An 11641-nucleotide genomic window follows, 5' to 3' on the forward strand; every position below is an offset into this window, starting at 1 on the left:
CATCCTGCATATGAGGCAAGAGTATGAAAATGAGTGTATGTCAACTGCATTTTTTTCTATTTCCCAAAACATTGTTTTAAGTTATGCAACATTTGGCTTTATGACAGGAAAGTAAACCGTTATGACAGAAGTGGCAGTAAAGGAACATCAGGACGAGGTAATAACACGATACTTGACATGGTACTTGGACTGTAGTTTTACACCACAAATATCCACCAAAGCTATTGGCTGTTTTAGCTCATATTATTCGAAGGCAGACTTGTGTACTCTACTGTACTTTCTTTCCTTTCTCTTCTAGCACTAAGTGTTACTCTTAATGTTGGAAAGTCACCGATTTACAGCTCCAATTAAGAAGACTGATTTGCTCCTGGAAACACAAGAGTTTCATCCAAGAAAGTTTTCAAATTCAGTCCAGGAAGTTGTCATTTCAGATCAAAACCGTCACCCGATGCTGGATATCTGATGAAATCGTTCAATCTTGCAAATATTCTGATTATTTTGTGAGTTAATCACGTGACTTAAAACCAATATTGGCTCATCTGAGTGTCTAAACTAAATGAATAACATGCCCTTACACTGATCCTAACGTTGATGTGGAAAACTCAAGGAGGTACTCTATGAATGAAATATTAATCTTGGCATTTGTTATTTATTTACAAAAATACAATACAGTGGAAATAATCATAGGCTGAATGTCCCTGTCTTTAAGGAAAATGGCCCCCACCATTGTTTTCAACGCCGTCCCCCCCTGAGGATTTTGTGGCCCCGCAAAAGGAAAATTGAAGTGAGCCCTTTGTCCCCGACTGTACCTTCTCTTCCACCAGCGGACAATCGTGACTTCCTTGCTGAGGGACGATGGACTCTCACATATTGGGGAAGTTAGGACGCGGTATTATTCCCAAACAGCCGTTATGGATGAACCTTGGGCCACCGAGCGCTGACAGGAATCGAACTGGGTCCCGAGACGACTGCCCTGCCGCCAAATATATCTTCCATTCACAGAATGACCCTTCCCTCATGAGACAGGTATGGAATTTATTTCTTGGCTTGTAAATATTGTGGTCTTACCAGCAAGAGTTGGATTTCCTGAGAAAAGCCCACCAGAGCTGGAGAACTGCAAATGAGATCAACGTTATGTAACTTAATATGATCTAGTCTTTGGCGAATCTTTCTAACTCGACGACAAACTCCCAACAAAAGAATAGAAATCGTAACTCTGTTATCCAACACGGCGGATATTTCTGTGTTACACAGAGGTTTATAGTGCTGAGGGTATTAGTTCGGAAAATTGTTCCCAGAAGCACTTTGATCTGGGGGTGGGGGGGGATGTTCACTTGAATTTTCCATGGAATCATCTGCTCACCACTGCTGACAGCGCTACAGCTCTTAGCACTGCTCAAAGACAACAAACAAACAAAAATACCTTATAAAGTAAACAATAACTCATTATTTTCATTAGTATTAGTGACCATTGCATTATTGTTATGATAATACTAATACATTTTATTTAAGGGCTTTGTTATTTATTTAAAGGCCTTGGCATCGTTCATATTATCATTACTATTTTTATTATCATTATATTTTAATTTGTAATTGTAGAAGTAGTGTTGGTGGTTATTCATGCCCATGTTCATATTAATATTACTCATATTATCAATTGAATTATTATTGTTGTTGTTGTTATTATATCACCTTATAATATAAAATAAGGGGTTATTTTGCCTGATTTCCAGCTAACATGTACATTAAGTGCTTTTCTTGCTAGATTTAAGTTGCCAACGGTCTGCCTCAGTCCATTTCTAGTATGTGTTAAAAACAGCCACTGACCAGACTCTTGGTAAAGTTGCTGCAGCGTCTCTTCTCACACAGCTGGCTTACTCATCGATGCCCACCCGAAGGTCTAAAACAAGGTGTTTCCTGGTGATCGGCACTCCCGATTCTCAGCAACAAGGTGATGGAACCCTGCTTTTAGTGTTTTTTTTTAAGACGCACCTTCAGGTGACCAGCGTATATTGCGCATTGTTTGTCGCTGTGTGTGCACCTATAGACCTACATGTGGAAATCACACTTCCCCTTCGGGGGAGGGGGGAGCATTGACACAATGGATTGCTCCAACTAGCCCTCCTCACTTGTTATGAATATCTGAACAATACACCCATACATTACGGAAACTGCGTGTCCTTATGGCACTTGGGTGTACCCTTTAGCCGTTTCTGATATTCACAGTAGAAAGATAAACACAATAAAAATAAGCAAAGAAGAAAATACAAAAAAAAAATAATAATTGCACCTTTCTCGACTAAAGCCTCTAAAAAATTGATGGCTTGCTTAATATAGCCTCTCAGATTGAATTATTAAATAAAGGTGATGAGAACAAATGTCCAATTAGTGTAATAGTTATGAGAAAATTAGCATATAAAATAATAATGATAATAAAAACTGAAAACCAGTGGCTACCTATATTATATTATATCATTAAATGTTGGGATGTCTTTGCAGACTTCAATGAAAAAGTCTTCTTCATGATAATATACATATAGTTTGAGCTCAAAAAACACTACAACTTTGGGGCCAGGTGACCATGCGAAACAATCCCGAAAAGTCCTTGAAAAGAATAATTAGAAATTTGAAAAACAGATAATCAAACAAACAAACCAACAAGAGTTATTTTAAAAAATGGACCAATATAAGTCTTCAGAATTCCACAAGGCCATGCATCTCTGATTCAAGCTCTTCACGCCTCATTTCTTATCCTCTTTTTGTTGTTTTCTTAGGCTCAAGGTCTGTGGCCGGCGTATCAACAACGCTGCGGGAACAAAACCAGGCAAAATCACACATTTTCACCACTAAAATGCAAGAACAAAAGCAGAGGAGCTATGCAAAACTCGCACAAGTTTCCAGGTGTGTATTGATGCTACTCGAATGTTCAACATGAATTGGGTAGTACTATCTCACCAAGTGGATTAAAATGAATAAAATTCAGGCTTTAATACCCTTTAATGCTCACTCACACACACACACACACACACACACACCGGCTGCCGTCTCAATCTGATTTTCTGTCAGAGTGCAGCCAAGGAACTCCGGTATTCGACGTTCCCTTGTCTTCTGGCTGAGTCTTCAGAGTGACTGCACTATCTCGAATCCAGACGCAAACACAGTGAATCGTGGATAACATTAGCTGTTTGCATCCGATAGCAGAAATGAAGTCAGGCACGACTTCTGCGTGTCTTTGTGTATCTGTTCACAAATTAGGAAAATGCGAAAATGGAAAGTTAGCGGTTGGGTCGCCCCATACACGTGCCGAAGTGTCCTCGGGCAAGACACCGAACCCTAGGCCGCTGACCGGATGGTCATGTTAACATCTTGCACGCCAGCTCTGCTTCCATCAGTCTGTGAATGGTTGAGCTTGAAATCAGACTCTACCTATTGTTTTATGTCACTGCTATTATGCCAATTCATTGTTTTGCCCAGACATTGATGTGTCCTGCTTTATTCTAGGGTCTTCTGGTGCGGAAAGCTACCATTTATTAGGATTCTTGATCCCACAGTGATCACGGTAAGAGCACTTGTGCACACAATCGTTTTTTCATTTAGATTCTGAGATAATCCCTAGCTCTGCGACAGGAAAAAAAAATGGACCAAAATAAAATTCTGTGTGTGTATTCTATCTAATAACAATATCAGTCTCTAATGAGCAAAAAGCCAAACAAAAAAAAAACAACAAAATTTGAGTTATTTTATCTGACAACGATCAGTCCAAAATGCACTGAGAAAAAAAGAAAAGAAAAAAGTAATAAATAAATAGTATGAGGGGCGGCAGAGGCGTCCAATGGTTAGCGCTTCGGCCTCACGGCACGAAAGACTCTGGTTTGATTCCTGATGCGATTTTCCAACGGGTTCTCCGGTTTCCCCCCACAGTCCAAAATCATGCAGCAGGTTAATTGGAAAAAATGGGTACAACCGCCCCCGAATGAGTGAATGGTTGTTTTTCTGTATATTTGGCTCTGTGATTGACTGGTGACCAGTCCAGGGTTTAGCCTGCCTCTTGATCAATGACAGCTGGGATAGACTCCAACATCCTCAGTGACTCTGAGTGCAGGATAAGCGGAGGAAGACGGATGGAAAAATAAAAATAAAGAAAGAACACAAAATAAAGTGTGTTTATGTGTGGAAAAGGTCTTTATGATCTGTAAGTGATGCTGTTTTCATTAGTTCCCTGTAGCTTTAACCTCAGTGTGTTGTTTATCTATGGAGATTTGGCTGTTTCATACAGGATATCCGTTTGACAAAGATTGTGTGTGTGTGTGTGTGTGTGTGTGTGTGTGTGTGTGTGTGTGTGTGTGTGTGTGTGTGTGTGTGTGTGTGTGTGTGTGTGTGTGTATGTGTGAAAAGAAAATGCTATTCTGAGCTCATTACAGGTTTTCAAAATGTGTGAGATTAAACCAGTGTGAGGTAAAATCTTTAATTTAGAGCCTGAATGATCGTAGAGCTGCTTCAAACATTCAAGCAAAACCCACATTTATCGTTCGTCTCCAGACATTTAAGTAGATTATTAACGAGTGCATTGGTGTTCACTCCTTATTATTACAACAAACAAATTTCCATGATTCAGACGATTAAGCCTCCCATTGCCTCAACGAAGAGGAAATAGCTGTCTGAATAAATACCTAAATAGATAATTAACAAAATGATGTCACAGGTGAAGAACTCAAATATTTTTAGACACTAGCAATATAAAAGCCAAAATTGATATAAATTTTGGCTACTTATACTATATACTATATACAGCATCCCCTGCAACCCTGAGTGCAGGATAAGCGGAAGAAGATGGATGGATGGATAATAATAATAATAATGTTATGATAACAACAACAACAATAATAATAATAATAATTAATTATTTTTACTGCTTTAGAGATCCCATCTGCCACAGAGCGAGAGATTGGGTAAACCTGTAAATCACAATTCCATGTAAAAGACACATAAAACTGCACACCGTTATCTTTTTCAACCCATCTGACTAGGTAGAGTCTCAACTTAGTGCATGCTTTGGAATGGGGGGGTCGCAATATTAACCAGATTAATGATAACAGAAAATGTATTTATTTTATTTTATTTCATAACAAGTTAAAAAAAAGTCAATTTCACAGGACTGCAATTCCAAATGCTGCACGAAAATGCAGAATAAAACATTATGCTATAGAGACCAATACAAATGCGCACTCTATGGATTACAAAAGCACTTAGCCGTGTAGCTGTTGTTCCCCAGCAGGTTTCAGCCATTCCTCACCGTAAACTCAACTTGCAATCACTTGCAAAGTGATTGTGAACTGGCTGTGTCTCCATTCAGCCAGTGCAAATGAGACTGAATAGGAGGATCTAGAGGGTGAAATAAAACTTGAGTTCAGCAAATTTATCCGGTTGCCGGACTATGAAATTGGTATTTCTGTGTGATGAGACAGTGATTAGGAATGCATGAGCCCTCCTTGACACAAAGCAATAGAAAAAGAAATTGATTTCTGAACAAGAAAAAAAACAAAAAAACGCTTGAATCACTGATGCAGTTTGGAAACAAGTGAAATATTCCCAGAATTAACAGAGGCGCAGCGCAAAAATGTTCATAAAAAAATAAAAAATAAGCGTCTCTCGATAAAAAGAAAACCGCATATTAAAAAGAAAAAGTCCAATAAGAAGCGAAATACTAGTTCCTGTTCCCATCAACTGGACCCCTGACACCCCTTGAATGTCGACCAGCACTGATAATATCACAAAAATGATTTGTTTTGCCTTTTAAAGCTCTTGGCCATCACTCTTTCAAAAACATGAGTTTTTCAAAGAAACACCATCCATATCGATTTCCTTGACTATCTTTTATTTTTTTCTCCTGAAGCCTGTATTGTTAGCTCGAATGACTGCTATAAAATGATGCTGACATTCACATGAGCACTCACATGGCGATGTTAATTATCTGGAGATAATAAACTGCCTCTGGAGGGTGTGTTCGGGTTGCTTTGTCCTCAGTCGCGTGGTTGGGGGGTGAAGGAAAAGTAGAGATACATGTGATGATATATGTTCATGCACACACAATTAGATTAAGCGCAGGCGTGACACATTTATGACCAAATTTCACAGCTTTTGGGTTGTTTTTGTGTTTTTTGTCAGCAGTAGAGGAAATATGGGCATATTTACTTATCGGCATCCACGGCCTTCGGCAAGTATGTGAGCCTCCACTTCCATTTAGATGGAAAAAAAAACTTACAAACAAGTCACCCACACGGATGGCTAACCTCAGTAATGAGATACCCCCCCGGCTTTAATTATGTAAGAAGTGAAGTTTCGACACCGCGGACGTTTATTTTTGCGTCCTGTTGTGGATTTGGCCTGCGTCAGGTCTGCATGGTAGTTGGTCTCAAAGTCTTGGCTTTGCAGCTTCAAGCTCACGGTCTAATTCTGTGTGAAGGACAAGCTTCGCAGAAAAGGAGGCGGTTGGCGTGCCGCTGGTTTCCGCTACCGTCTGCAAGATTCAACTGCAGTATGTTGGATTTTTTTTTTCCAAAGTTGAGTAAATGGAGTTTACTGTGCCACTTTCCAGAAATATTTCCAAAAAATATGTAAACAACCCATCCATTCACTTGGTTTCTTTCTAAGATAACTGCCAAAAAGGAGTTGGCACAACAACAGTATTTTATCTATAAGACAGTTTCTAAAATTCAGTTGAAGTCTAACGGCTAATTTGCCAATATAATTGCCAGAAATGTAAACAATTCCCTCAGCATATCACTGCCACCTAAAAACACACATATCACCCTACTCTATGTGTAGAGTATACACGTACAGTGAACCATTACAAATGGTAATCATTTGTATCTATTTATTTATTTTTTGTCATGAAATTATTATTATTATTATTATTATTATTGTTATTGTTATTGCTTTTGTTGTTGTTATAGTTATTATTACATAACATAATATTTCCATTACTTTTTGTCATTATTATAACCAATAATAACCATTATTATTCTAGAATTTATCATTATAATCATTATTGTGGTAGTGTTATTTTTATTGCTTTCTTATTATTATTGTGATTGCAATCATCATTATTATCATTGTTCTTCTTCATCTTCATCATTATTATTATTATTATTATTATTGTTGTTGTTACCATTGTGATGTTATTATTGTTGTATTTTACTATCGTTGTAGGCAGCTATAATCACCAGTAATTTTTTTTTTTCCAAGCCATGATCATAAGTGACACCCCTGAATTTATGGTTGAAGGCGAAACCAACAATATTGTTTTTTGATTACTATGTAACATATTAAAACTCAGTATGTGCTTGTGTGTAGCTAATCGTGTAGTTTCCGACCAAGACACACACATTTGTTCTTCTCTGCTAAAAAAGAAGATACTCCATTCCTTCCATTCAATTAATCTTGATATAACCAATTATTTCCAAAAAACAAAGCAAATAAACACAAAACAAATAAGCCACGGCTATGACATGCAATTATCATGTTTTGCAACCGGATGTGTTTTTCTGGCTTTCTCATCAAACTGAATGTGTCCTTATCTGTGTTTTGCACAGGTTGGTGGTAATAACAGCCTTACTAGCTATCACACAAGTGGATTTTGTTTCTGTTTTTTTTTTTTTGGTCTTAGGTTATAATTGGTCCACTTGTCCATGGATGATTTATTAACGTTAATTTGTTGTCAAGACTAAGTCATCCTGAACTGACCTTTCCCATATGGGCACTCCAATTCAGTTCACCATCCAGACCCAGTTTATTTTCTAGACTGTATAAGATTACATTGCGATATTGCATGATGGGATTCTGATGATGGGAAGACAGAATGGTGGGATTACATTAAAATGCACTTAATAAGAGTACAAATGATCAGTAATAAAAATACCGAACATGATCATTCTCTGCACGAACGAAAGGGCTGGATCATAGGTATCAAACTCTGGCCCACGGGCCACATTTTGGCCCGTATTGTTATTATATTTGGCCCGCAAAGCCATACCAAATGACTATTAGAGCTGGCCCACCAGTATGGACTACATTGCATGTACCGCTAATTCTACAAATCCCAGAATTTTCTGCTGTTTTTTTGGCACGAAAATCACAAGAGGACCCATAAACGCCCTCTCCTCTGCTGACAGTAGTCATAGCGACCTTTTGCTAATACTGGCACCCTGCTACTTAGGCAGATAACAGGATTTTGCATGTGTGCAATCTTAAGTCATATATTGTATAGTATTAAGTAATGCTTGATCCATATCGAATTTTTAAGCAAAACTTTTTCGGGTCCATATGAAAAGGTTCCTTGCTATATCTGGAGGAAGATTTTTTTCAATAAATATCAATGTTGGCCCGTGACTTTGACCCAGTTTTGAATTTTGGCCCACTGTGTATTTGAGTCTGACACCCCTGGACTAGATTCAATACCAGGATCCCCAAAACTGTGTGGAAACGGCACAGCAGTTTTAACAAGGCTACAACATCAACACTGCTTGGAGATGCAATTATGCTTCTCGTTTTACCGGTATCTCGTATTTAATCACTGCACATCTCCATCTGCAGACACCCTGGATCCTTTCAGATCAGGATTTGAAATCAGAGATAATTGACTTGACAACTGAAATATTCTTTTTTTTTGGGAGGGGGCGGGCAGTTATTAAATCTCAGACTTCTTCGTTGGTCAGTAAAGTTATTTATCAATCTTTGTATCTTTTTTAAGTCAACAGATGAACAGTTTAAACTTTTGGCCACATGGCTGACACTATTTGACTCTGACTGAAGTGTTCTTGGATGACATGAAGCCCATAAATTGGTCTCAACAAGGGCTGGACAATATACCATCCCAACTGTCAACTTATATTTTTCAATGTATCAGACAACTCTTTGAAAATGACTTCTCTTTGCAGAGTACTTAAATCATTTTTGAAATCTCGTATGGAAAATTTGCACAACCTTGGGGGGGGCAGGGGGCTAAGGCTACTTTGAGTCTGTGAGAAAAATGATTAGCAAAGCGAATAAGGCGCAAAAATACATTTATCTTATAGATGAACAGTGATTATGTCAAGGTGATGCATTTAAAGTCCTTCCATCAGATATCCTCAGTTGTACTAATTTGCGCAGTATTGTATGATTTTCCAAATGATTAAATAACGTCAGGTTCAACCTACAATCATCCGATGACACAAGTTACTCCCTCCACTGTCTCAGGATTGAGAAAGGAGCGTCTATTGATATTGCGTAAACTGAAATAGGCGGACCAAGTGAGAAAGGAAGACTAGGATCTGATCTTCATGAGGCTGTTAGAGAGGGCGGAAAGCGGAGGAGGGAAATGGGTTTTGGGTAGATATAACTGCGAGTCATCTGCATAATGACGGAGGGTTTAAAATGCTGTTTGCAAGATTTAAAAATCCCCTGATCGCCAGCATAAATCCCTCTGGAGACGTGGATTTGTTTTTGCTTTTTAAAACCTAATTCATGCAGTTGTGACTATCCATCCTTTCAAATGGACATCTGTCAAAATTTGTATTCCAAGTGAGGTGGTGAGAACACGACCCCAGGAAGGAAAGTTAGCATCGGGTTGAAACTCTGGCATCTGTGATCACATTGAAAGTAGCCAAAACCCCAAATTTGCTAAGATTTGGTTTTTGCAGACTGACCTGCATCTCGATGTCGAATAAATCGCCTTTCGATGAGATTGCCTTTGGGACACATACCAAATCCATGCTTAATGACGGGTGGAGAGAAAATGCTTATGGTAGGTTTGTTTGTGCATAAATATGTGTTCAATTTCGGCAAAAGTAGCTCCCGCCTAGCACATTTTGCCTGAAAAGACCTGGCTTTAAACCAGTGTCCACGCAGGAACTCGGCAAACACATGCATTTGTGTCTTCAATTACATTTCAAATACATCAAGCAACCAAATGATGCTAAAGCTTTCCATATGAGGAATGTGCCCGGGTGCAGCATGTGCTTTTGGGAGAACGCGGTTAATCCAGGGCCAGGAGTTATGCAATACGATGCAGAAAGAGTAGCGTTTGGCTGATGTTATGGCACCTCATGATGACAAATACCAAAACAGAGAGAGTTGATCTACACGAACAGTCAATGCGAAAGCAGCCTTTTTGCAAATGCAGTTATTACCTTTATTTAGACCAGAAATCAATGACAGAGAACACTTACTTGAGTTTTCTTTAATGAGGTTCTTGGAATGATAAAAACGGACAAAAGCAAGTACACTTTAATCGTTATTTTAGTACCTTAAAACCCAATTTCTCCTAATGGATATTCCTTGGCTGTGGGATAAGGGATAATTTACTGCAAATTCAAAACAGTTACTTTTAACTTCCTCTTGTAGAGTGTTTTGTCGATCTGGACTGTGTCGTACTGCAATTAGACGAGCGTTTAATTAATTTAATGTAAGATCTGTTGGTTAGTTACAAAAAAAAAGATGTGTTCAAAGTTTTCGGAAATAAAAAGAGGGATTCTCTTCTTACTTCGTTATTTCTATTTTTATCTACAAGGATTTGCTTGATGCATTACTCTCCAGTAAACTCATTTATTTAAAAGTAGGTGGACTGGATTGAAATAAGAAATAGCCAAAAAAAAAACAAATAAGGAGAAAAACTAAGACAAACAACTCGCATTATCTAAAGTCAGATGGAAATTTAATACTGTATTTTGTCAAAAAAAAAAATCTAAAATTCAGACTGAACCTAGCTAAATTAAGTGCATGACATAAAAACTTCAGGAGATCATCTGAAAGAAATGTATTTATTAAAATAAAGATGAAATAGTATTTTCTTCAAATGCAAACCTCCCAAACACAAAAAGTCGACTGCATTTTCGAGTCAAACTGATCCTGTGTGACTTAAAGTTCGCACAACCTTTCCTGACAATGTGGGCCCATTGTAATGCCCGTGAGCACCTCTGCAGAGGCGACATACAGTATGTCGTGTCTAAAATACAAATGATTTGAGATTCCAATAACTGCTGAGAAATAATGGAATTAAAGAACCAATTCATTGCACGCAAAGAAAAACTGCACATTTATCACCTACGAGTATGCCTCACATCAACACAGTTATTTCTGCCTAAGAACCCGGAGCTAAGATGAGGAGGAGATGGGAACCAAGTTTGCAGGTTCGATTTTGATGTCGGAAACATGCGAGCGAGAGTTTCCGCCCTTTGTGATGGAAATCGGAGAACTGTTGAAGTGGATGAACTGGAAACATTAACATGCAGCTCGAGTTCCGGATGATTTATTTTCCTCCACACCTTGACTTTGACCACATGACTCATGTTGCCTTAACAACAGCCACACAAAACGCAAACAGTAACATTTGCTATACATATATATTATTTTATATAAAAACACTTAATTTCTCCATATTTTGAAGGCCATACTTGCATTAAACAGATAAATCCTTTTGATTTTTTTTTTAACCTTCTCCAGGCAGATGTTGCAGATTTGCGACAGCCAAATATCAGATTTTTCCTGCAACTACAACTTAATTTGAGCCTGAGAGGGTTAAATGTTCCTTTCCTCCAAACTTGAATGTTCCTACAGTAGAGAGGCTAATAATTTTCCTCATTGTACTATATTTGACAATTTT

General features: G+C 38.1%; 1 long non-coding RNA gene across 1 annotated transcript; it reads left to right on the forward strand.

The window, feature by feature from the left end:
• The first annotated feature begins 1501 nt into the window (after positions 1-1501).
• Positions 1502-3752, forward strand: LOC147222271 (uncharacterized). Its single transcript, XR_015107781.1, has 3 exons — positions 1502-1951; positions 2775-2901; positions 3502-3752. It is a non-coding gene; the product is annotated as an uncharacterized LOC147222271 (long non-coding RNA).
• The last annotated feature ends 7889 nt before the right edge of the window (positions 3753-11641 follow it).

Source organism: Fistularia commersonii, chromosome 21 (assembly GCF_037954325.1).
Source record: "Fistularia commersonii isolate RoL2024-O1a breed Wild chromosome 21, RoL_Fcom_v1.0, whole genome shotgun sequence".
Lineage (NCBI taxonomy): Eukaryota > Metazoa > Chordata > Actinopteri > Syngnathiformes > Fistulariidae > Fistularia > Fistularia commersonii.